The sequence below is a fragment of the Dipodomys spectabilis genome, unplaced genomic scaffold (assembly GCF_019054845.1).
Source record: "Dipodomys spectabilis isolate Male_0828 unplaced genomic scaffold, ASM1905484v1 ptg000276l, whole genome shotgun sequence".
In the NCBI taxonomy this organism is placed as follows: Eukaryota; Metazoa; Chordata; class Mammalia; order Rodentia; family Heteromyidae; genus Dipodomys; species Dipodomys spectabilis.
Window position 1 is genome coordinate 605,974 of NW_024870953.1, and position 8,874 is coordinate 614,847.

Sequence of the window (8,874 nt, forward strand, 5' to 3'; positions counted from 1 at the left end):
GTTTTCTGGTAATTATTGGAGCAAATAGTCTCCAGGACTTTCCTACCCGTGCTGGCTTTAAACCCCAATCCTCAGATCTCACAACAACTTGGTTTATGATCACATTTCTAACAGTATACATTCAGGATATGTAATGTAAATGTTCATCTATCTTTACATGAACTCTTGAGTTAAAAATATGGGCTACAGGTTAGACTTTCCACTCACAAAAGTGTTTGAAGTTTAAAAGTTAATACTCCTGGAAAAATAAAACCTAAGATTGTAAAGGAGTCTGGGAAGTTCAATTTGCATTCGGCTTGGACAGTATAGGCTTTGAGACACTACCTATAATTAACCAGCCAAAAGTTGGAATACCAGTCACGAGCAAGATTGCTGAATAACAGCTTTAGGTTTTTGCATAAATACATACAAACATACACATACACACAGAGGCACTTATAGGTGCACACAAAAATACACAAATGAAATAACTCTCAGCATATGTAGAAAAGTTAGAAAAGAGTAGAAAATAGATCCTGAGTAAGACTAGAATCAAGTGATAATTTTTAGTATTAGAAAGCCCTCAAGTGAACTTTCCCCCAGAATTTGAGAATATTACATAGGTAGGGACCAGAGATAGTAAGAGAGTCAAGCAATCATTATTAATGGGATAGGATCCATGGAGGAATGAATCCGGGAACCCTGCAGGCACATCTGAAAATGTTCCTATCCTGTGTCAAATGTTAAAACATCTTTGAAAATAGTACATAAACAGTCTGAGCAGTCAGTCTAGTGGATAAGATCATAGGAGAAGTTCAGAATTGCTAGTCTGTTTCTAGATTATATAAAGAAACTATGGAAGGACAATGTGATACAAGCCTGGAATTCTAGCACTCAGACAGGAGATTAGAGAGTGGAATTACATAACGATACCTTCCCTGGACCAGGTAGAATAATTTTGTCTCAGTAAAACAAACCAAACAACAAGAAAGGAATACACAGTTGGAGGTTTAGCCTTGTTAAATTAGAATTTAGATTTAAAATATATTTTTTGGTTTTGTTTGTAATTTCATATTCTGTAGGATACTACAAAATTCTTTTTAAGTAGAGGGATTAATTGAAAAATTCACAAATGATTCTGACATATTATTTGCCTAGATATTCTTTCAAGAGAGTTATAATTAGAACATAGTTAATAGATAATTCGCACAGTTCATGTATACCATGTTAATGTGAATAATCTAGACAGAGTTGCCAAGAAATGGATGACATTAATTTATACATTTAGAAAAACCAGTTTTTTAAGAGTTTGGTTTAATATGGTATGAAGAGAGTAATTGTGTGACATCTTCTTTCTTCTACCTATATGTAACACAGGACGCCATTTCCTTATTTACGTGCCCCTGTATACATGGAGAAAAATGCTGGGTTTGGGGTTTATTTTCAATTTTGTTTTTGTTTTATTGGTTCATCCTAGAGCTTGAACTCTTGGCCTGGACGTTGTCTCTGAGCCTTTTTATGCTCAAGGCTCAAGCCCTACCATTTCAACCTCAGTGCCACTTGAATCTGGCTTTTGTGGAGAAGTTTTTTGGAGATAAGATTCTAAGAAACCTTCTTTCCTGGGTGGGCTTTGGATCATAATTTTCCTATCTTAGCATACTGAATATCTATGATAATTAAAAAGTATAAATATAAATAATATTTGCAAGTGTTCTGATCTCAAGAATACCAGTGGAGGAAAAATGATGCAGCTCAGTTTATTGTGTTCTTTTCAGAACAAGGAGAGTGTCACATTAGCAGACGTGTAGTATTTTTTCAAAATAGAGATAAGGTATACATGATGTGAATTAAGGAATTTTAAGGTGTCCCTTACAAGTTGGAAACTGTTGGGGTAGGTTGACTTTATGGCATAAATCTTGGGATTGATGGTCATAGAAATAATAGCTTACTCTTATAAACAATTGCTTACTCTTGAAGAATTAATTATTACACATGCTTCACAGTTTTATCCTCTACCAGAATGTGGCTATTTTTCTGTTTACTTCTCAATCTGTAACACCACATTGGAAAATGCATCTATTGCAGAATTACATAACATGCAAACAGGTACTGTTTTGAATCTCTTAGGAATGTTGAGAATTTAAAAATGAGTAGTTGTTAGTCATAGGAATTTTGAATTCTGTCCTCTTAACAACTTACTTACTTTTAAAAGTTATGGGTTTCCATAGCACTAAACTGTTTTCTCTTTTAAAATGAGAAACTACTAAATTTATACTTTCTTGAAAAATTTGGCAAGTATATTGTGAAAATATTGTATAGTTGGATAACATTCAAGTTGATGACCCTCTGATAAAGAAGGGGTAATTAATTCAAATGAGATGCCACATAGTATTGATTTTTAAAATGTTACTACATAAAGAATATTATTTACTGTGCCAATACAGTGAAATTATATTTTATGTAGCTTATTTTTTCAATTTTATTATCAAAATGATGTACAGTGGGGTTACAGTAATTGTAAGGTATTATATCATAACTTTTCAAACTTGGTAACCCATCCTCAATTTTCTCACAGTTTTCCTTCACCCCTTCACTCCTCACAAGTTGTAATGTACATTTCCAACATATTGTCTTGTGAGTATTGCTATTGCATTGGTTTGCCTTTGGTCCTTTGTCTCACCATTATGCTTTTCCTTTTCCCTTCGCTAATTAAGGTAAATATATACACAATACAAAATGAAATACGGCAGGGATAAACCATAGGGGAAAATCCCAAAGAAAACAGAAATCACATAGTTCATCCAAAACAACAACCACAAATGAAAAAAAAAATCTGGTTCCATATCTTGGAATTCATTTTGCTTAGCATCAGCTAATATGCTTATATATATGCATAACAAAGCCACTGGAAAATAATAGCTGCATGGATACTATATCATGAAAACAGCATGTTAAATTTTTGATGGTGAAGGTGGAATTAGGATTGGTGAATTTGTGGTTCTGATAAAGGATTTTCAAGAGTTTTAAAGTTATGACAGGTAAAATTTAATTGTTCAAAATTTTTAACAACTTAGTCTATTAAGAAAATTTTAAATTTCCTGGAAGAATAGGCTTTCATGCAAAGAAATAAAAGAAGACTTAGTAGAGAAGGAGCAATGTGGATGAAGATGGCTCTTTTTCACACTAAACACACAGACCTCAGAAACCTTGCTGTAAATCCTGTAAGTTCCCTTGAGAGTTGTCCTTACTCAGGAACTATATTATCACTGTTTGAAACAAGGTTGTATTGGAATTTAAATTAAAAGTTCTTAAAAAAATAAGGCATCAAAATTTGTGAATTTACATTTAATTATCAAACATTAATTCTGTGAAAAAGATAATTTGAGTGAAAATATTTAGGGAGAAAGTGACCTCCAAAATGAAAGAAGGTGTTGGGGTTACACCTTTCTGTTTGCAACACTTTCCACAATGTCTTTGGACGTGAAGCAGTGAAACATAAAAAAAAAATCTGATTGGATACTTCAAAATAATGATTTCACATTTCTAAGTGGCTCACAAAAATAATACTCTTAATATGAGATAGTGAAGACTTCCTTTATTACATATGCCAAAAAGTTCAGAAAAGAATTGAGCAAATGGAAAAGTTAATTAAAAAAGTTTTCTTAGAAGCCTTAGCTAAGTGTATTGTCTTCAGCAGTGAAGGGAGGCCAAAACTTTTTGATATAAATTGTGTTAGAATTTTTACTCCCTAAAGTGATTTTACAGAGCCCATTTGTCTCACTAAAATGCAGAACTGATTGAATGAAGACATGAAAATAAATTCCACATCCAAATGAGGCAACTTAAAAGTTTTAAAAGAGAAATAATGAAGATGTAGCAGTGGTGGAGCCTGTAAGGTTCTTCAGCTTCACTAGACTTGAAGCCAAGAAGCTGTGATTAATTGGAACTCCGGCAAGAGCTAAGAGAAGGACATAGAAGTAGGACATAGAAGCATTGTCCTTTTGTAACAGGCAGTTTCTCCCAAGTATGGGTGATTTAACTCTATTCTCCTCCATACATCTTGGTGAACAAATGCAAGACCAAGAGAAAAATAATCTATTGAAATAATTTTGCATAGAATAACTTCACTCTTCCTGATATGGTATCTAAGGAGAATCTTAAGAGAGAAGATAAAAGTGCAGTATTTTTGGTTTCCTCTAAGCATCTTGTTAGCAAAATATATCTTTGAGGTTAGACAACTCTGATTGAACCAACAAGTGATGTAGTACTTTTTATTGTGGGCACTTTAGACACAAGAAGTCTTTCAAGGTAAAAGAAAAAAAATACAGCAAATATTTGTGATCACAGCGTCTTGGACTGTTTTCTGGGGTCAAAGTTTGACATTAGATTTCTCCTCATTAACATAGATGTTGTTTCATGGCAACAAATGCAAGAGGGAAGTTTAATGGACACACTTGGCCAATTAAACTGCATGAAAGAAGAAAATGACAAATAATATTTAATGAAATCATTTTGACCAATTACTTTGCCAGAAGAAAAAGGAAAAATATAATTCAAAATCAATTGACTTAAAACTATGAAGAAAGACTAGTTAAGAGAGATTAGAGAAAATATAGAGGATTGTTTTCTCTCCAGTGGAGTAACGGGTTCTTGATCTTGTTTCTTCCATTCTACCTCACAAGCTACCAAGTGTGTCTCAGGACTGGATTATTCAGTTCAGACAGAAAACTCATAGAAGAAAGATACTGTTTAGAGCCGATGTAGGTGATTTATAACCTTAGACAATCAATTTAATTCTGTTCAAAATTCTCCCCTACCCCAAACTGCCCTCTTTGAACAGCTTTGTTTGCTTTTCCCAAGACTGCCCTTCATTAACTGATTAAAATTTTGAGAGGTCATATTCATACTCTCTAGAGATTGCTGTTTGGTTGTGATTTTTGTGTGTTTTTGTTTCTTGTTGTGTTTTTAACTGAATTTTAAAAGGTTGTGCAATTGTGTTACAATTAAATCTATCCATCTAATTGTCCAATGCTCCTAGATCAGAGTCACTCTTTCCATCATTCTCAACCAACCCTTTTTCCAAGATTTATTTCCAATTTACCACTTCCTTCATGATATGTGTACATTGAGTATTCTAGCTGCACTTGCCCCTTGTTCATTTTTCATTCATTCTATGTCTTTACTATAATTCCTCTCTGGTTTCAATTTCCTGATAGTCATTCTGTTAAGCTATCTATTAATACTTTGAAAGGTTTATATACATTCCATGGAGTTTCAATCCTGCATATTCTTGAACTGATGTCAGCTTATATTTCCATAATTCATTCATCTACAACAACAATTTGCAAGAATGGAGACGTGCAGCACCTAAACATGATTTTATTCTCACCCATTTGGAAGATTAATCTTTAGTCAAAAAGAAAGTTAAAAATGGATTAGAATGTATTCCTAACTATGAATTTTTATAAATGGCTTTGTACAATGGTGTGATTCTTTTGTTTTACATGGAATAATATTTTCTACTACCTATAAGTTTTGGAAAAAGAAGAAAATTAAAATTTATTCCTAGAGAGGAATATGATAGAAATTGAAGACAGATATTATGTGTGTCATATCTCTGATGAGTACCCATATTCAAGACTTAAAGTAATATTTCTTACTATGTTAGACAGAGGGAAAACATAAAATAACATATGATAAGGCAACTATTTGTGATTTTTTAAAATGTACCTTATTAAATGATGAAATTTATTAGGTAACGTTTGGGTTGAAATTTAGGAGGCTGATCTATTTAACACACTTCTGGAAGGCCCTTACTGAAAAACACAAATTGTGGGTGGTACTATTTCTACACTTTAATGAATGGTTGAACATGTTTGGCATTAGTGCTGTGTAAATAATTCAACTCTATTGTAACTTGCTCCCTATACTTGAAAAACTTGTAATGTCACTAAGTATCATCAACTTCTCAAATGTTATTTTGGCGAATATGATTTCAAAAAGTTTATTTGAAAAGGAATACACTTTCAGGAGATTAAATGTAGGTTATCATTGGTTTGAGAGTGACATTTTTATACCACAGAACCATGTTGTACTGAAGTCCCAGTGTTTGAAGCACTCCTTAGTGCTTCAAATGTTTTTCTGAATTACATTTGAGCTCTAGGTCCAGATTTCGGGGCTTTGGTAGACCAATTATGGATCTATCCTTCCAGGAACTACTTTTTGGCCCACATATGTTGGAATAAAATCTTTCGTTAATCATAGGTGAGGGGTATTAAAAATAATCTTATGACACTTTGTGAACTTGTTCACTCATATGGGCTGGTCATCTGTAAGTTGAATGTTTAAATTACAGTACTTTCTCTCAAATTTTGCGATCTCATCATTCATTTTAAGTAGCCTTGCATTTCACAATTACTTTCTGCTAATTCTTGCATCTCAAGAAATTGGGGCCCTGAAATATAGGAAATGCGAAATTGAGATGGGTCTTCAATTACTTTGTGTTGATATGTTGCTTGAGCCATGGTGAGAAGTCTTGCCCCTGTTATCTGATGATGCAGGTAGGAATGCTTCACAAATATGGAGAAAACCAGTTTGGGACAAGCGAGTTAAACAATAAACAGAGCAGCAGAGTAAAATCCATTATAGATTAGAGGAAAAAATTGTTTTTTAACATGTGGATTCAGAAGACCAAGAACAGTTAGAATGTGTCACAAGTTTATACTAAAAACATTGCACTGATACTTTTTATAATCTAATATATATATTAAACCTAATTATTTATATTCAAATTCTATTTATTGGAATAAATAAATATCAATTTATTTGTCAAATTGTCAACTAATTCTAGTAAGTTTCGTTGTGTGAAATATAAAATCAGTACATATAAATATAAAATATATAACTATATATAATATAATTAAAAGGCACACGTTTTGCATTGTTCTGTTGTAGTTACTGTATTAAAGGCAACTCTGTTTTAAAGTATTATTCCATTATCTCTACCTCAGTGTTTGATAGAGTTAGACCTAAAGCTTTACCATTTGTAGATTTACAGCATGGAGGCAAGAGGAAACACTGTGATTAAAACATTATCAATTCAATGTCTAATAACGAGGAGAAACATATGCACTTCTCCTGCAACTATGAAAATATTTGGTGATGAAAAGGCAGTAGTGTAAGTTCCTGCCTGGTTGGATGGTAGACAGGCCAGGACATTAAGTTATCATGCATACGAACAATTTTTTCACCTTATTGGCTTTAGCTACTTTTGAAATGGAGGTATAATAAAAATTATATTTTGATAAAATACCTTCTAGTCTGAACAGTTCTGTTTGAACTGTTCATCTCTCTATGATCCCTTGTAACCAAGATTAGCTTTGTTCTAGTAAGACAATCTATGCTTTCAGGGTAAGATATTCTGGTTGGTCTGTTCCCACATGGAAGAAGGGTAAAGGCTCAGGTAGACATTTGTTCCAGTAACACCTCATTTGGGAAAATGTCAGCTGAAGAAGTTTAGAAGTAGCTCTTAAGCAGCGCTTACTTTCAATCCATTAGGTCCACAAAGCTAATTCAGTTGGATAAATAAGTACTTGAAAACTCCTTCACCTTTGGACCTATCTATAAATAATTGAGAGTATGATCAAATTCCAAATAAAAAGACTTAAGATAGTCATTGACAAAAAAATTTGCAAATGTGAGCAATGTGATCAATATAATTTTTCCACTATTCACAGAATTTTAGGGAAATAAGATCGATAGCATTGTTAGGAACAATAAGGTTTCCTTGTTACAAGTAGGCACCCATAGATATAAGCCTGTATAATGATTGCATCATTAACTACTTAAATTTAGAGGATACTACATGCTTCAGCAGCATGTATACTCAAATTACAATACAGAGATTAACATGGCACTTGCACAAGTATAATATGAAAATGTGAGAAGTATTCCATATTATTCATCGTTCAGATGCAAGAAATGAAAAACAGTTATTAAAAAGTTGATTACAAAATTACAAGTGTAACAATACACGTAATTCATAGAATTAAATTTAGTTTGACATCAGTGTATTAAATCTTCACCTCACAAACGCGTTTACATAGCATAAACTTTACAAATCTTTTCAAATTAGACAACATTGTCATTTTATCACAAAGAAAAATAATATTAAGTCCTAGAAAAAAAAGGAAGCAAACTGTTTCTATATGGAATGCAATCGGAAAGGACACATTAGTGAACCTATATATTATAAAATAATGTAGAATTCAAAGAATATCTAGGAGAAAATAAAATAAATTATGAACATTTTGCAAACATAGAATATAGTATATTTTAAAATATACTTTTTCAGACAAGCACCAGAAATATTTTAGTTTCTGTACTACTCATTTCAACAGGTAAATTAAAATTATTTCTGATTAAAAAAATCACAAACTCTGAAGAAAATATTATACATGTATACAAAAACTATTGAATACATTTTGACATCCAAGGCAGGCAATTCACTTGGAAGAATTCCGCAGAATCCATGAATTTTTACAGGAAAATATTAGTGCTGCCGGGCACTGGTGGCTCATGCCTATAATCCTAGCTACACAGGAGGCTGAGAACTGAGGATCATGGTTAAAAGCCAGCCTGGAAAGGAAAGTCTATGGTACTCTTATCTCAAATAAACCACTAGAAAACTGGAAGTGGAGCTGTGTCTCAATGGTAGAGCGCTAACCTTGAGCTGAAGAGCACAAGGGATATCTGGGATAGCTCCCAGGCCCTGAGTTCAAGCTCCATGACCGACCAAAAAAAAAAAAGATATTGCTCTTATTTGTTTTGTGAAAATATTTTGTAGGGACACAAAAGATGGACTTGCATTTTTGAAATTTAAGAAACTTAACCCGA

At 32.8% G+C, this 8,874-nt stretch overlaps 1 pseudogene; it reads left to right on the top strand.

Annotated features, from left to right (window-relative positions):
- Nucleotides 1–7,843: 7,843 nt before the first annotated feature.
- Nucleotides 7,844–7,940, top strand: LOC122126389 (annotated as a pseudogene).
- The last annotated feature ends 934 nt before the right edge of the window (nt 7,941–8,874 follow it).